Raw genomic sequence first — 9,961 nt, forward strand, 5'->3', positions numbered from 1 at the left:
CTCAAGCGAGTCTCCTGCCTCAGCCTCCCAAGTAGCTGGGACCACAGGCGCCTGCCACAATGTCTGGCTATTTTTTGGTTGCAGCCGTCATTGTTGTTTTTGGCAGGCTCGGGCTGGTTTCGAACCTGCCACCTTAGGTGTATGTGGCTGGCACCTTAGCCACTTGAACCACAGGCACCGAACCCCCAATTTATTTTTTAATGATGAATACAGTAAACTATTTAAAATTGCACACGAACTTTATGGTCACACTGTATACTATCAATGACCCAAACTTATGGAGAAAATGATGTATTATACAGTTTCCCAGATATTACACTGTATTAAAGTTTCTTATACTTAAATTATCATCCTCATCTCTGATCATTTCCATAAGCTTAGTTCCTTAAAGTGGAATTACATAGTCAAAGCAAAGTACAGCTCTTTATCTTACTATCTTTCTGTTTTTACTTTTTTTTTTTTTTTTTGTAGAGACAGTCTTACTTTATTGCCCTTGGTAGAGTGCCATAGCATTATAGCTCAAAGCAACCTCCAACTCCTGAGCTTAGGTGATTATCCTGTCTCAGCCTCCTGAGTAGCCTGGACTACAGGTGCCCACCACAAAGCATAGCTATTTTCTTGTTGCAGTTTGGCTGGGGCTGGGTTTGAACCCACCACCCTTGGCATATGGGGCCAGCACCCTACCCACTGAGCCACAGGCACTGCCCTAGAAAATGTATTTTTAATAAATATGACAATGAGTTTATAGCCCTTAATATGTGGAATGCTCTATTAAATCAATCAGAAAACCACTGAGACACAAGTAGATAAATGCATAAGACATGGTAGGTGATTTATAAATAAACATGTGCCATACATGTAAACATTCATGTAAACAAGAAAATACACGTGGTCCATAAACACAAGAAAGTTTGAACCCAGTAGTAATAAAAAAATATAAATCAAAACAACAGAACGTAATTGTAACCTATACAAATAGAAAAATCTAAAATAAATAAAATTGTGACATTTATATATAGCTAGCCAGAGGGTAGTGAGAAGGCCATTCACAAAAAGTCCTGATAGGAGAACAAACCATGACCTTTCTAAAGAACAGTTTGGCCTAGGCCTGGCTCCTCTATGTGGAAAAGGGAACCTTGACCTGCCTTTTGCCTGGTTGATAGATGAAAGAGGGTGTCTTCAAAACAACCCAGAATTTTTCCCTCCAGACTCCCCACTGTAAATACAACCTTGCACCCTCTGGATCCAATCTTCATCAAACATGCTATTGTGAGCAACAATAATTATAAATCACTGCCAGAAGAACAAGACATCATCTATCTATGTCTCAAGATGCTCCAGATTCCATTCCGGAGTGAAATCAGGCCACTTCCAAGGTGATCATTCAGAAAGCATTATTTCATTCTCTTGCCGGTTGCCTTTACAAAGTTGCCCTTTGATGGGATGTACTATTTGGTTTGCCATGAGAAATACTGTAAGAAATTGCCATAATAACCTTCCTGCTATATTTGTTAATGATATAAGGATGTCATCCTCTGTACCACACAGTGTTCTCTTTAAGAAATTTCCCGAATGCCTGTGAACCTATCAGTATGACTGTTATAGCTAAGCATTTTTCCCTTTTTGCTTTGGCTGCCAGGAAGCTCAGAAACAAATTTATGACTTTCCTTAAGCAACTAAACACACCATATCATAGGTGTGTTGTATTTGCTAATATGTCTTTTATTTCTTTACTATAGTTATCCTGTCCCTACAGTCTGCAGTTATTTATTTCAGGCTTTAGTATTCACTCTATTTTGGTGAACCACAGCTATGATAGATGAGAGTATAAATAAAGGTAAGTTGATTAAAACCATCAAAAAAATCCATAAATTCCAATTAGATGCCAGAGGAGGCTTTTTGAAGTTTGTAAATCACAGATCACATCTGGAAGCTCTTAACTGAGACTCTCTGTCCTTTTTCTGATACTGATTCTGTGTAAGTTTTAAGGCAAATAATATATTCCATATTTTGTACCATTGGTAGATCTCCAAGTATATATTTTAATCTCTGTATTAGTAATTGCTTATTTAAACAGCAGGATCCATCCACAAAGTATCTTTCATTCCTAATAGTTAAGAAATATGTCAAACACTATTATTATATTGTTACATTTATATTTTCATTTATTCAACAAATATTTGAGAATCTACAGTTAGAGGCATGGCTTCAGACTGTGCGGAAGATGTATAACAGCTGTGTGCAAGTCTGGGTCCCCTCAGCCCCACCCCACAGGTTGGCTGACCCAGGAGGCCAAGGCAATGTCTTACCTTGTATCTCTAGCACCAAGCAGTTTCAGAAACCTAAGAGACATTCAGTAAATGTTTGTTTAAAGAAATGATTGGCCAAGGCACAGAGGCTCACTCCTGTAATCCTTGCACTTAGGGAGGCCAAGGCAGGAGGATTGTTTGAGGTCAGGAGTTGGAGACCAGTCTGGGAAATATAGCAAGATCTTATCTCTAAAAAAAAAAATTAGCTGGATGTAGCGGCGTGTGCCTGCAGTCCAAACTACTTGGGAGGCTGAGGAAGCATTGGTTGCACCTGGGAATGTGAGGTTGGTGTGAGTTCTCATGATGCCACTGCACTCTCTAGCCCAGAGCAACAGAGTGAGACTCTGTCTCAAGAAAGAAAGAAGGAAGGAAGGAAGGAGAGAGAGAAAGAATTGATAAATGTTATAACTCCTGCCTTTTTTTTTTTTTTTTTGGCTGTGGCTGGGTTTGAACCTGCCACCTCTGGCATATGGGGTTGGTGGCCTACTCCTTTGAGCCACAGGTGCTGCCCAATTCCTGCCTTTTTTAATTTAATTTTTTAATTAAATTTTTTTTTTTTTTTTTTTTTTGTAGAGACAGAGTCTCACCCGTCACCCTCAGTAGAGTGCTGTGGCGTCACATAGCCCACAGCAACCTCCAACTCCCCGGCCCAAGCGATTCTCTTGCCTCAGCCTCCCGGGTAGCCAGGACCACAGGTGCCCGCCACAACACCCGGCTATTTTGTGGCCGCAGTTTGCCTGGGGCTGGGTTTGAACCCGCCACCCTTGGTACATGAGGCCGGCACCCCACTCACTGAGCCACAGGCACTGCCCTTTAATTTTATTTTTAATAGACAAATAATAATTGTATATATAAAAGGGTACATTATGGAATTATTATATCAAGCTAATTAACATATTTGTCACCTTACATACCTTTCATTTTTATAGTGAGAACATTTGGAATTTACTCTCTTAGCAATTTTGACATATACACTACACTATTATATAACTAACTGGTGACCATGCTGTGGAGTAAATACCTCCCATCGCACTGAAACTTTGTTCCCTTTAAGTAACATTTCCCCATCTCCCTACCCTCAGCCCAGCCCCTGGCAACCACCTGTCTTCTCTGCTGCGAGTTTGGCTTTTTTAGATTCCACACATAAGTAAGATGGGGTCGTCTCGGTGTCTTTCCGTCTTAACCCCCGTCTCCATCTCTCATGGTACTCCGAACTGATTGATAGTACCATGCATTTATTTACTGAATATTTACTGCTCGTTTTGTGTGTTAGCACAGCCTCCCTGGCAGACTGTACGCTATTTGGGGACAAGAATTATATGTACATCTATCTGGATTCCTCTGTCTCTCCCCATCTGTCTACTGAATGCTAGTATGACGTGCGACTGCGTCTGTTGTCTGTCTACCACTGTGCTAGTAGGAACGCTGCAAACTATCTGGCTCAAAATTACTAATACGTGTGTTCGATTATATTAATTAATATTTTCTAGAACCATTGTTGTTATGCTAACGACAATTAGCTCTTAGCACGCCTGTGCTGGCGTGTAACGACCCAATACTGACGTTTTGCATTGTATTCGCCGGGAGTCACTGTCTTTATTGCTTGTCTTACATAGTAGCCGAAGAGGGCAAGGACATTCGACTTTCCCTTCCTCTCCCAACATACACTCCATGAATGAGTTTGGTGGCAGAATCCAAAGGTGAGCGTATCTCCCAGTAGCCTCGCTTCTGGGGTCAGGAAAGTGGAGGCAGCGTGCTGCTGAGCCAGCCAACGAGATTAGCGCTACCCTCCGCGAAAATGGCCAACCATGGAAAAACTGTTCTCACTTCCAAACTCTCTGGGAATCATAGCCACTTTGGAGCCTCCATGCAGACGGGTATTTAAAGCACAGCAGAGCCTGTAATCCCAGCACCCTAGGAGGCCAAGGCAGGTGGATTGCCTGAAGTCAAGGTTCGAGACCAGCCTGAGCTAGAATGAGACCCCCGTCTCTAAAAATAGCCGGGCGTTATGTCTGCGCCTATAGTCCCAGCTACCCCGGAGCCTGAGGCAAGAGGATCACTTAAGCCCAGGAGTTGCTATGAGCTGTGACAACATGGCACTCTACCAAGGGTGACACAGTGAAACTCTGTCTCAAAATATATATATATATATATATATACACACACACACACACACATATATATAGGATTTTCTAGGAAGTGGCTAGAAAATTTATTTGGGGGTTAGAGTTGCCAGATGGATTTAACAAAAATATTAGATATACCTTATACAAAGTTGTCAATCTATTATATTTTTTAATAGCCATTAAAATTGTTTCCCAGAAGCACAAATATTAGAGTTCCTGATTCCAAGCCAGACCTACCTGACAATATGCAGGGTCATCAGCGTCTAAGGACCCTTTTTCAGTGTGTCCAGAGGGTTCTGGGACCTTGATGCAGATAGATCATGAAGCCGCCTTTCCAAAACTGAACGCTAAGAGTGGCTCTTTTTTGTCCAGCTGTTGAAGAGGACTAACCATGGCTCATCTGCTGGGTCTTCTGTGCCTGCGTCTTTGACTTAGCATGCTTTCCGTCTGTGTCGGAGCATGTGTCAGTACTTCCTTTTTATTGCCAAATAATACCTGATTGTATCGATGTATCTTACACCTCTTTTAAGGTAAGCAGAGGGTGTAATTCTAGGGCAGTGGACAAGTTTTCTGGTAAGGTAATCTGGGTCTGCGGAACTGACAGACTAAGAGAAGAGAGGCATGGCAGGGGTCTGTTGGTTTCGTCCAGGTGGGTGCTTGTTCAAAGTTGAGCAGAGACCAGAAAGGCATGGACTTACGAGACAGACTCAGTGGCTAAAGGCTGACTCACAGGCTTCCTTAATGAACGAAGGAACCTATGCGAGACTCATACTCTGAAAGGCTCACACTCCACTCGTCTGCGGGTGGGTGAGCTGTGGGAGCACTTGCAGGTCAAGACAGAGTTTTACTTAAAAATGCTTCTGGGTTTTCCACATCTCGTAAACAAAAATTAAATTGCACAGCACAGACCCTGTGTCCGACAATTTTGACCTTGAAGACTCTCAGACCAGGAGTTAACCACCACCTACCACTCTCATAGAACAATTTTGATGCCCCCATAACAAGCTAGAATTTGAGAATGCAATTTCCAAATCAACCCACTAATGTGAATAGGTTGCAAAACCAACTTCTTAGTAAATACTTTTGTTCACTTGCTGTATGTGCTTGCTGGGTATAGACTAAGAAAATTTGGGCAAATTACCTGCCAAAATGAAATCATTTTAGATTTAACTTAGGAGATTTTAAAATCATTCTTCTGATAGCATTTAGGTTGTAGGGTCAACTATCTACTAATTGTACTCCTCCAATTTTATAACAATAATATGCGGGAATATTTATCTTTCTGGTTTGTGTGACCCTTTATTTTCTATACCAGCACCCAAAAACCTTCCTTCTTCCTGGAATAGGAAGTAAAGAGGACACAGAGCCCCTCCCTCCACTCCTTAGCCACCCCAGTATGGGCCTGACGTGAATCCTATCAGATGCTCCGAGACGGGAGCCTTCAGTAAACAAATACTGACTGAGCACTCGCGTGTGCCAGGCACTGCTCTGGGCAGCCAGGACATGGGGATGAACAAAACAGTCTCTGTCCTCATGGAGCTCATGTTCTGGTGAAGAGACAATCATCAACAATATTAAATGTAAGGTACTGAAAAGTGATTGATAGAAATAAAAATACAGCAGAGTAGAGGGATTAAGACAGATGGAGCTCTGAGTTGGTCAGGGATGGCCTGTCGTAGAAATGACGTTCAAACCAAGGCCTGAGTGCAGGGTGGCAGAAAGCCATGTAACTTTGAACCTGGTGGGAGTAAAGCAAAATTATTTGTACATTATTCACTGCAGCTACAGCAGAGCCAACAGGATGCCAAGGAGCTCCTGCTGGCCCAGGGCAGGACAGTGTGGGCATGGATGATGGCTAGGAGGGTGATGATGGTGGCAACCGCAAGGCAATGAAACACGTCTGTTCAATTAGGGATCAGTCAGAAAGACTGAGTTACGGACAGCAAAACGGGAATTCAGGGACCCTGTTTAGATAAGAGTATACTTAGGCCCTTTTTGTGGGCTTTCTTTAGATAGAATATCAACTTTATAAAAAAGAGCATTTTCTTCTTAACTTGTCATAGAAAATCCAACTGTAAGTCATCCCTACCCAGGGGCTAGACTGATGATATAAGGTAATTGCAAAGAATAAAATAATTTAAGAATGTCTTGAATCTTGTAAGGGCTTTATGTCATCCAAGGGTCCTTTGACCTTACATATTGAGCACACAATAACAATAACAGCCATTATTTGTTGAGGGCTTCTGTGCACAGCACGGTGCTCTGCAGGAACGATCCCTCTCCAGCTTCACGGTATTCCCACTCCCCCACTCACTCACCCCATTCAACAAATAGTTTGAGCACCCACACTGTGCCAGGCATTGGGCTGGCACTGGGAATATGATGAACAACAAATCGCCGTGGCTGTTACTCCCATAGAGCTTGTCGCAGAAGGACAGGCACATGGGAGACAAAACAGGCCAGGTGCCACACCGGTGAGTTCCAGCTGCGATTCACCCTGCAAAGGAAAAGCATGAAGGGCTGTCACAGAGTAGAGTGTGGGGTCTAGACTGGGCAGGAGACAGGCCTTCCTGGGGAAAGGACACCTACACGGAGACCTGGAGTGGAATAGGGCTTTGCATGCCCTGAGTCCACTCTGGAGAGAAGCGTCCCAGGCAGCATGTGAAATCAAGTTTGGAACAGACTTGGGAAGCAGCATGAAAATACCTGCCATCCTGTGTGATGGCTCTAACCATCGTACATACACCATCTCTCGTACATACACCATCTCTCCGGGAAGGCAGTGTAAGCAACACCCTCCTCGAGGCTTTTCTACAGCCCTCCCCTCCTGTCCCAGGCAGCAGAGCAGAGACGCTGGGTCTGCCAGCCCTGGCTTCCCAGCAGCCCAGCTGCGTAAACACTTATCTCTTTGGGGATGGAAAATTGCTACTTTATCACTGTGCATTTTTTCTACCCTCATAAACTCTGTGTAGAATCCAAGAGGCTCTGCTATCAATATGTCATGCTAAGTTTTTGGAACTGTGAAAAAGATAAACAAAATAAAACCTCTCTCAAGAGCCAGCCTTTGCAAATCAAAAGCACTTTGGCTTCCATACAGTTGCCTCTGCTCCATCTTTCCAAGATTCTAAATAATTTAAGCTCAGAAGCCAAGAATTTGACTTTCGGGTCAAGGCTGCAGCCTACAGTCTCCTGGGACACATAAGAGCTTTGCTTTTGATGAGTGGAGAGCTGTGGTGGGAGGAGACTGTGGTGGCAGAGGACTGGAACCCTGGTTTAAAAATCTGCTACATTTTACCTATTTCTTTATTATTACCAGTTTACAAATGAAGAAACAGAAAAGTTTTTTCAATTGGCTACTGGCAAATAAACATCAGTTTGATTTCTTTAGAACAATTTTACTCCAGCTTTTGCTTATGATAGACGCTGGGCATTAAAGAAAGTTAGTGGCCGAGTGCGATGAAAGGGAGAGAATAGCCCAGCCAGGGTCCTGTCTGATGTGGAGTCACGCGTTGGAATGATGCAGAGCGCTCACTGATCCCCTTCCCTCCTCCGCTTTATGCTCCCTACACAGGCTGGGCTGTCAGATGGGGGTTGGGGGGTTGGGGGGACAGCCCTTCTTTCTGAAATGGTCTACGTGACTGAACTGGAGAAACAAAGACACCAATTATTGGCCTTTCAGTGAAAAGTAAAACAAGAAAGATGTGCAAGGCTGGCCCACTGAAAAAAATTATTTTCCCTACCCCACCCCCATCCTCACCCTCAAACCAGGCAGGTATTTCATGAATTGAAGTCAGAAAAAGAAGCAGTGCAGAATTAGAGAAGCCTGGGCTCAGTGCCTGTACCTCAGTGAGTAGGGTGTCAGTCACATACACCGAGGCTGGTGGGTTCGAGCCCGGCCTGGGCCTGCTAAACAACAGTAACAATTCCAAACAAAAAATAGCCGAACATTGTGGCAGGCACCTATAGTCCCAGTTACTTGGGAGGCTGAGGCAAGAGAATCGTTTAAGCCCAAAAGTTTGAGGTTGCTGTGAGCTGTGATGCCACTGCACTCTACTGAGGGCGACATAGTGAGACTCTGTCTCCAAAAAAAAAAAAAAAAAAAAATTAGGAAAGTTTGGATTTTCATCTATTGCTGGATCCTGGGGGTTGGGTGGGGAAGGAGCAGGAATGAGGACAGGAACCCTGAGCCCTCAGAATGACCATGAGAACTGAGTCAGAGATGTGAGCTGCTGAGTGAGCAGCAAAAAGAAGGCCAGAGGGAAACTGCACAGTTACATACAGACCGACTCACGTCCTTCAGGACAGTACACCCCAGCCTTCGGGGCTCTCTTCCTCCCCGGGCGAGAATCCTTTGTGTTGTTACTGGACAACAATTATTGGCATCTTGTCAGTCTTCAAAAAATGAAACATTTAAATTTACAGAATTATAAAATGTTTGCCCTCTAATCAGTAAAAATTAATAAGACAAAGGGACATGGGCTTAGAATAAAAAGCCCCCAGGTGAGCTTGTTAGGCCTTAACCTGGTAGGAAAGTGGAAGTCACGTGGTCTCTTTTTAACTGACATCCACATTTTGGATAATTTTTCTCAACTGATTCCAGTACAGAGGCGACCTGACCTGGGCTTTCCGGAACTCAGGTCATCGGTCTGGCAGCCTCACCAAGGTCCCTCACGCGACACTCACAGGGATGGCTGCAAGGTGTACACTGAGTAAGGTGTGTGTGGGGTACCAAGAGGCCAGCCAGCCCTTCTACCTGCATAGGAGATGGTGGGGGACTGGGGGCGGACAGAGAGAACAGAAGTAAGCACCTGGAGGGCTTGTGGGGATCTCAGTGGGGATCAGAGCACCCTGCAGCCCAGATTGGGTGGTCCTTCCCAGCAGAGACCAGAGGCATACACCTACTTCCCAGCCCACATTCAGGTGGCAGTGTATGGGGACCTTCCAGGTAAGCCACAGCCCACAGACCCTTGCTTGGGATCAGGACCAGAACTGATGCCCCATCACACTGGCGGTCTTTGCATCTACCTCTCAGAGGTTAGTATCTGTCTTAGGGTTGTGGGGAAGGTGGAGAGCAAAGAGAACTGGCTGGGCCTGAGTGTGAGAGTTTACCCAGGACTGTGGGATTATGTTCTGCCCAGCAGAGCGGGAGCCTGCAGCAAGGAGTCAGACTAAGCAGGTGTGGCCTAGGGGTGACCCAACTGTTTATACCCTTTAAACATCTGAAGCTTTGTGAGGTTCTCAGACTGAACACTAGAGCCAGCCGTCACCAGGATACCAGTTTGGTGAGTGATGCTGTGGCAGCTTGGAGTCCAACTGAGTGCTGGATGTCTGTAGCTCCGATTATATACAATGGGACTTTGTAGGTCCCAAGGCTCTCTCTGATTAGGTCCCCAGGTAGTGCTGATCAAAAGGTTAGATGTTCATACTTCAAATGAGTGTTTTCATCTTAGCACCATTTGAACTCCATCATCTGGCAGGTTGCATTTCTTTTTATTTGAGACATAGTCTCACTATGTCGCCTTGGGT

The sequence above is a fragment of the Otolemur garnettii genome, unplaced genomic scaffold (genome assembly GCF_000181295.1).
Source record: "Otolemur garnettii isolate 467f Iridium unplaced genomic scaffold, OtoGar3 scaffold00056, whole genome shotgun sequence".
NCBI lineage: Eukaryota > Metazoa > Chordata > Mammalia > Primates > Galagidae > Otolemur > Otolemur garnettii.